The sequence below is a fragment of the Trachypithecus francoisi genome, unplaced genomic scaffold, assembly GCF_009764315.1.
Source record: "Trachypithecus francoisi isolate TF-2019V2 unplaced genomic scaffold, Tfra_2.0 Lachesis_group20, whole genome shotgun sequence".
NCBI lineage: Eukaryota > Metazoa > Chordata > Mammalia > Primates > Cercopithecidae > Trachypithecus > Trachypithecus francoisi.
In genome coordinates this window covers 69,769,230-69,777,665 of record NW_022681466.1, presented here as the reverse complement: position 1 = coordinate 69,777,665, position 8,436 = coordinate 69,769,230, and the positions used below count along the sequence as shown (strand labels likewise).

The following is an 8,436-nucleotide window of genomic DNA, read 5'->3' as shown; positions in this document are numbered from 1 at the left end:
TAGCAGTTTTAGTTTCTCTGCCATGTTCCTGCCTTTGCTGTTAGCTGGGATGAACAGAATGAATGATGTTAGCTAGGATGAACAGAATGAATGATGCACAGAGGCGGGTGAGACAATGGGGCTGATTCATGGTTTGGGAAAACAGAGAATTGTCACAGAGCTAACACTGGCCCTCCTTTTTGCCGAGGACACTGCAATGTTTAGCTGAAAGCATCTTGTTTGGATTCTTCCAACCACTGGGTAAGCATCTAAATGAGAAAAAGCAATATGGGACTCCCAGGATCTCTGGGGACGCTTAAAACAATCCTGAGATACCCTGGCAAAGCTTGTGATCTTTGTAAACAAGCGGAGAGATGTTTTTCAAACAGCTGTTAATTTCATTAAGAAGCCTAATTTTAAGGTCCCAGAACAGGCATTTCTTTTTATGCCAGGATCATCTCTGAGTTTTATATTTGCATCCAGTCCTGGTAGCTTAGTTTGGATGTCAGTGTTAGTTAAGCTTACATTTGGATGGGCATTTTCACTTGTGCTCTGAAAAGAATTTACCCTTAGAATAGACTACATTTGACCAAACTAAAGTCAATGGGCAATTTATAACTACTTATGTATATTTTTATTATTTTCATATTGCACAAACTTTTGTGACTTTTTCATTGAACACTGTAGTTTGAAAACATTAACTTGTCAACAAATTTTAATCTATAAGATAACTTTGGGCCGGGTGTGGTGGCTCATGCCTGTAATCCCAGCACTTTGGGAGAAGGCAGGCAGATCACTTGAAGTTGGGAGTTCGAGACCAGCCTGACCAACATGGAGAAACCCCGTCTCTACTAAAAATACAAAATTAGGTGGGCGTGATGGTGCATGCCTATAATCCCAGCTACTTGGGAGGCTGAGGCAAAAGAATCGCTTGAACCCAGGAGGTGGGGGTTGCAGTGAGCCGAGATCGTGCCATTGTACTCCAACCTGGGCAATAAGAGCAAAACTCTGTCTCAAAAAAAAAAGATAACTTCGAATAAATGTGTAGTGTTTGATTCTGTGGATGAACCATCATTTATTTATCTGTTCCCTTGTTGTTGGACAATTAGGTTGTTTTTATTTTTCATAGCAATAAACCATGCTTCAGTAAAAATTATTGTAGATAAATTTTTGCACACTTTCTTATTTTCCTAAAAAAAAAAAATTCTGGGCCAGGCACAGTGGCTCATGCCTGTAATCCCAGCACTTTGGGAGGCCAAGGTTGGGGGATCACCTGAGGTCAGGACTTTGAGACCATCCTGGCCAACATGGGGAAACCCCATATCTACTAAAAGTACAAAAATTAGCCGGGCTTGGTGGCAGGTGCCTGTAACCCAGGTAATCAGGAGGCTGAGGCAGGAGAATCGCTTGAACCGGGAGGTGGAGGTTGCGGTGAGCCAAAATCGCATCATTGCACTCCAGCCTAGGTGACAAGAGTGAGGCTCCGTCTCAAAAAACAAAAAAAGAAAAAAAAAGTTCTGGATTTTGTGTTGCTGGGTCAGAAGAGAAGCGTTTTTTAATGTTTTTTGTTTTGTTTTAGTTTGTTTTTTGTTTTGAGACGGAGTTTCGTTCTTGTTACCCAGGCTGGAGTGCAATGGCGCGATCTCGGCTCACCGCAAACTCCGTCTCCCGGGTTCAAGCAATTCTCCTGCCTCAGCCTCCTGAGTTGCTGGGATTACAGGCACGTGCCACCATGCCTGGCTAATTTTTATTTTTAGTAGAGACAGGTTTCTCCATGTTGGTCAGGCTGGTCTTGAACTCCCGACCTCAGGTGATCCGCCTGCCTTGGCCAATGTTTTTGGCTCATTTCATACTGAGAAATTGTCCTTTGGAGTATAATTTATACCTTTGCCAAGCGTAAACGCGCTTTCCTTCACACACACTTGGCTCTCCAGTTTAACTTCATTTATTTCTTTTCTTTTTTTTTTTTTTAAGAGAATTTTCTTGAGTTTTCCAGGAAAGTGAGCATATAATCTACAAATAATAATAATCTTTGGGGTTTTTTTGTGTGTGTGTTTCATCTACTAGATGAGCAAAGTCGCAAGAATTTATGTTTCAGCATTGGTAAGAAGGGGAGTAAATGGATGTTCTCAAACCCTATGAGTATACATTGGTAAGTATTTTTGGAGGATAATTTGAGACTGTGAAAAATCTAAAATTGCATATCCTTTCACCTAGCGATTACACTTCTAGAAGATTATTATTCACAAGTGAGCAAAGACATACGGATAAAGGTATTCATTAAGCACTTTTCCTTAATAGCAAACATTAAAATAAAATAAAACATTCATCAGTAAGAAATGGTTAAATAGGCCAGGTGCAGTGGCTCACACTTGTAATCCCAGCACTTTGGAAAGCTGAGGTGGCGGATTACTTGACCTCAGGAGTTCCAGACCAGCCTGGCCAACATGGTGAAACCCCGTCCTTACTAACAAAACCGAAAACAAAAAAACAGAACAAAAAAATAGCCAGGTGAGGTGGCACAAGCCTGTAGTCCCAGCTACTCAGGAGGAGGCTGAGGCAGGAGAATAACTTGAACCTGGGAGGTGGAGGTTGCAGTGAGCCAAGATCGCACTACTGCACTTCAGTCTGGGCAGCAGAGCAAGACTCTGTCTCAAAAAAAAAAAAAAGAAATGGTTAAATAAATTATAGTAGCTAATACTATGAAATACTATGCAGCCATTAAAGAGAATAAGGTAGATCTCTAGTACCAAACTGGAAATTGGTCCATGCGATTTTGTCAAGTTGATAAAATATGTTGCAGGATAATAATATTTTATGATCCCAGTTTTATTTTTCAAAATCAATGTATATACACTCAGAAATATATATGCCTAAATATGCATAGAAAAGCGTCTGAAAAAGACACATTGAACTGTTGAAAGTGATTACCTCTGAGAAATGAAATAGATATAATAACGGGAATGTTTACTTGTAACTTTACATGTTAACTTTTTTTTCTTTCTTTTTTTTTTTGTTTTGAGATGGAGTCTGGCTCTGTCAGCCAGGCTGGAGCGCAATGGTGTAATCTTGGCTCACTGCAACCTCCGCCTCCTGGATTCAAGCAATTCTCTTGCCTCAGCCTCCACAGTAGCTGGGATTACAGGCGTGAACCACCATGCCCAGCTAATTTTTTGTATCTTTAGTAGAGATGGGGTTTCACCATGTTGGTCAGACTGGTCTCAAACTCCTGACCTCATGATCCGCCCACCTCAGCCTCCCAAAATGTTGGGATTACAGGCGTGAGCCACTGCACCCAGCCGTTTTAATTTTTTATGAATATTTATTCCTCTAAAAAAGAGGAAAGTAATGTGTCTCTTCCTTTCCAATTCTTTTTCTTATCCTATTGCATTAGATTAGAATTTTGAGAGCAGTTGTTACTATGAATCGTAATAGGTGACATCCTTGTCTTGTTCCTGACTTTATTTTATTTTTATTTTTGAGAGCACGTCTTGCCCTGTCACCCAGGCTGGAGTGCAACGGCAAGGTCTTGGCTCATTGCAAACTCCGCCTCCCAGGTTCAAGCAATTCTCCTGCCTCAGCCTCCGGAGTAGCTGGGATTACAGGTGCAAGTCACCATGCCTGGCTAATTTTTTTTTTTTGTATCTTTAGTAGAAATGGGGTTTCATCATGTTGGCTAGGGCTGGCCTTGAACTCCTGATTTTATGATCCCCCTGACTCAGTCTCCCAAAGTGCTGGGATTACAGGTGTGAGCCACTGTGCCCGGCCTCTTTTTTTTTTTTTTTTTTTGAGACAAAGTCTTGCTCTATTGGCCAGGCTGGGGTGTAGTGGCTCAATCTCAGCTCACTGCAGCCTCTGCCTCCCGGGTTCCAGCGATTCTCCTGCCTCAGCCTCTCAAGTAGCTGGGATTACAGGCACACACCACCACACCTGGCTAATTTTTGTATTTTTAGTAGAGATGGGGTTTCACCATGTTGGCCAGGCTGGTCTCAAACTCCTGACCTGAGATGATCCTCCCGCCTTGACCTCCCAAAGTGCTGGGATTACAGTCATGAGCCACTGCGCCTGGCTGTTGCTACTGAGTTTAATAGTTACACCTGGCCAGGTGCGGTGGTTCAAGCCTGTAATCCCAGCACTTTGGGAAGCCGAGACGGGCGGATCACGAGGTCAGGAGATCGAGACCATCCTGGCTAACACGGTGAAACCCTGTCTCTACTAAAAACTACAAAAAACTAGCCGGGTGACGTGGCGGCGCCTGTAGTCCCAGCTACTCGGGAGGCTGAGGCAGGAGAATGGCGTGAACACAGGAGGCGGAGCTTGCAGTGAGCTGAGATCCGGCCACAGCACTCCAGCCTGGGTGACAAAGCGAGACTCCGTCTCAAAAAAAAAAAAAAAAAATGTTACACCTTTGGCTGGATGTGGTGGCTTATGCCTGTAAAGTCCTACTTTAAACTACTCCTTAATGAAACCTCCTTTAAGCCTTCTAGGTGAGAATTAATCTTTTACTCCACTAGTTAAATAAAACTAGCAGAAAGGGACAGAAAGTTTGTTTTACCTGGCCAGGTGTGGTGGCTCACACCTGTAATCCCAGCACTTTGGGAGGCTGAGATGGGTGGATCACCTGAGCTCAGGAGTTCAAGACCAGCCTGACCAACACGGAGAAACCCCGTCCCTACTAAAAATACAAAACTAGCCAGGTGTCGTGGTGCATGCCTGCAATCCCAGGTACTTAGGAGGCTGAGGCAGGAGAATCACTTGAACCTGGGAGGTGGAGGTTGCAGTGAGCTGAGATCACGCCAGTGCACTCCAGCCTGGGCAACAGAGTGAGACTCTGTCTCAAAAAAAAAAAAAAAAAGGAAAAGAAAGAAAGAAAAGAAAAGAAAAAAGAAAGTTTGTTCTACCCTTTGCCTGGTCTATGTGGTAGCATGCCAGATAAATTTGATATATCCTTTTTTACTATGTTTCTTCATATTAGAACTTCAAAAATTATATATATATACATGTATTTGCCTCAAAAAGTGACATGTATCCAAAGAAAAAATGACAAGATGTCCATCCCTTGGCCCCCTTCCGTCCCCCTTCCTGCTGCTCCTCAGTTGCCCAAGATTGAACCCTGGCTGGGGCTGGGTAGCAGGACAGCCCCTCAGATGAGGTCAGCAACATTGAGAGACATTTCCTCAATGGAGGTGTTGTAGACGGTCTCGATGTCTCAAAGAGTCCTCTTGTCTTCTTCTATCACCATGTTAACAGCCACACCCTTACGGCCAAACTGTCCACCTCAACCAATTCTGTGGATATAGTTTTCTCCGTTGGTGGGAAGGTCACAGTTGATGAGTTAAGAAACCTGCGGCACAGCAATGCCTCTGGCCAGCAGGTCAGTGGGAATCAAAACTCTGCTAGAGCCAGAACAAAACGCCCTCACTGGTCAGGCGCAGTGCCTCGTGCCTGTAATCTCAGCACTTTGGAAGGCCAAGGTGGGCAGATCACCTGAGGTCGGGAGTTTGAGATCAGCCAACATGGAGAAACCCCACCTCTACTAAAAGTAAAAAATTAGCCGGGCGTGGTGGCGCATGCCTGTAATCCCAGCTACTTCGGAGGCTGAGACAGGAGAATCACTTGAACCCAGGAGGAAGAGGTTGTAGTGAGCCGAGATCGCGCCACTGCACTCCAGCCTGGGCAACAAAAGTGAAACTCCATCTCAAAAACAAACAAACAAAACAAAACAAAACAAAAAAACTCCCTCATGATCACATCTTGTTCCTCTTGACCCTTATCTCCATGCATGGCAGAGACAGTGAAATCTCAAGCATGCAACTTCTCAGGGAGCCAGTCCACCTTCCTTCGGGTGTTGATGAAGACATCCGCCTGGGTGACGGTCAGGGTTTCATGCAAGTGACACAGGGTGTCCCGCTTCCACTCCTTTCGTTCCATGTTGATGTAGAATTGGCGGATACCCTCCAGGTCAACTCTTCCTTCTTGTCAAGAATCTGAATGGGGTCCTTCGTGAATTTCTTGGTCACTTCAAGCACATCAGAAGGCACTGTAGCTGACGGCAAACTGGATGTTGCTGTTGAGTTTTTGGAATATGTCGTAGATCTGGTCCCCGAATCCACAGCTTAACATTTCGTCAGCTTCGTCCACACATCTTGATGTTTGAATAAATGTTTCCAGGCTGAGTGTGGTGGCTCACGCCTGTAATCCTAGCACTTTGGGAGACTGAGGTGGGCGGATCACCTGAGATCAGCTTTGTACAAACATCTTGATATCTTGATGTATTTGGGAGACAGGTATCTCCGGTTAAGGCTATCAAACACACGGCCAGGGGTACCCACGATGATATGGGGAGCGTCCATCTGTGGTTTCTTTTCTTTTTTTTTTTTTTTTTTTGAGACGGAGTCTCACTCTGTCGCCCAGGCTGGAGTGCAGTGGCACAATCTCGGCTCACTGCAACCTCCGCCTCCCGGGCTGACACCATTCTCCTGCCTCAGCCGCCCTAGCAGCTGGGACTACAGGCACCCGCCACCACTCCTGGCTAATTTTTTTGTATTTCTAGTAGAGACGGGGTTTCACCGTGTTCGCCAGATGGTCTCGATCTCCTGACCTCGTGATCTGTCCGCCTCGGCCTCACAAAGTGCTGGGATTACAGGCTTGAGCCACCGTGCCCGGCCTTCCATCTGTGGTTTCTGCACCTCAGCACGCACGTGGGTGCCCCCAGTACAGGCATGACAGGAGGCACCCATGCAGTCTCCTAGTGCCATGACCACCTTCTGTATCTGCTGAGCCAATTCCTGAGTGAGTGCTAGGACCAAAACCTGGGTGGCCTTTAGATCTAATTCAATCTGTTGCAGAATTGATATGGCAAATGTGGCCGTTTTCCTAGTCCCAGCTTCGGCTTGAATGATCACATCATAACCCTTGATACAAGGTAGAATGCCTTGCTGCTGGACAGCAGAGGGCTTCTGAAAACCATAGGCGTAGAAGCCACGGAGAAGGGACTCCGATAGGTTCATGTCATCAAAGCTATCTACAATCTCATTCCATTTACTCTCCATGACACCTCCATGCTCCATCCCATCAGGGTCATTGTGTCTGGATCAGGAATCCTGACTTGCAGACATGATCCTTAGATATACACATATATGGCCGGGCGTGGTGGCTCAAGCCTGTAATCCCAGCACTTTGGGAGGCCGAGACGGGCAGATCACGAGGTCAGGAGATCGAGACCATCTTGGCTAACACGGTGAAACCCCGTCTCTACTAAAAAATACAAAAAACTAGCTGGGCAAGGTGGCGGGTGCCTGTAGTCCCAGCTACTCAGGAGGCTGAGGCAGGAGAATGGCATAAACTCGGGAGGCGGAGCTTGCAGTGAGCTGAGATCCAGCCACTGCACTCCAGCCCGGGCGACAGAGTGAGACTCCGTCTCAAAAAAAAAAAAAAAAGATGTACACATACATATAATTTTCTTTTTTTGAGACTGAGTTTCACTCTATTGCCCAGGCTGGAGTGAAGTGGTGCGATCTCGGCTCACCTCAACCTTTGTCTCCTGGGTTCAAGGGATTCTCCTGCCTCAGCTTCCGAGTAACTGGAACTACAGGTGCGGGTTACCACACCCGGTCATTTTTTTTTTTTTTTTTTTGAGATGGAGTCTCACTCTGTCACCCAGGCTGGAGTGCAATGGCACGATCTCGGCTCACTGCAAGCTCCGCCTCCCAGATTCACGCCATTCTCCTGCCTCAGCCTCCCGAGTAGCTGGACTACAGGTGCCCACCACCACACCCGGCTAATTTTTTGTATTTTTAGTAGAGACAGGGTTTCACCGTGTTAGCCAGGATGGTCTCGATCTCCTGACCTCGTGATTCGCCCACCTTGGCCTCCCAAAGTCCTGGGATTACAGGTATGAACCACCACGCCCGGCCTTTTATTTTGCATTTTTAGTAAAGATGGGTTTTGCCATATTAGCCAGGCTGATCTCGAACTCCTGGTCTCAGGTGAGCCACCTGCCTCGGCCTCCTGAAGTGCTGGGATTATAGGAGTGAGCCACCATGCCCGGCAAGTGCTGCTTTTAAATATTCCTTCTAGGTCTAGGCTGAGTTTCACTCTGTTAATAGCCTTTAATTTGTTTTTATGGACTCGCAGTGTTCATGACACAGGTGGATGTCATGATGCTGAGATGAGGAAGGACAGGTCTAGTTGGACTTGCCCTCGCTGACATATCCATACCTTGGGGAAATGCAGGTACACACAATAATTAGCTAAAATCTCCCAGAGTGAGTCCCATGACAGGTGGGTGGTGATTCTCCTTTAAATGGGACTTTGATTCACAGAACTTGTGTGCCCAAAAGTTTCCTTCTCACAACTTGCTAATTGCTTTCTATCCAATTTGCACACATAACAACGTCCATTTACCTATAAATTATAGAGGACAGTTCTCAAAACAACGTTTTAATATTTGCACTT

The 8,436-nt window shown here is 45.6% G+C and overlaps 1 pseudogene; it reads right to left on the bottom strand.

Annotated features, from left to right (window-relative positions):
* Positions 1 to 4,993: 4,993 nt before the first annotated feature.
* LOC117066546 lies at positions 4,994 to 7,097 on the bottom strand (annotated as a pseudogene).
* Positions 7,098 to 8,436: the final 1,339 nt, after the last annotated feature.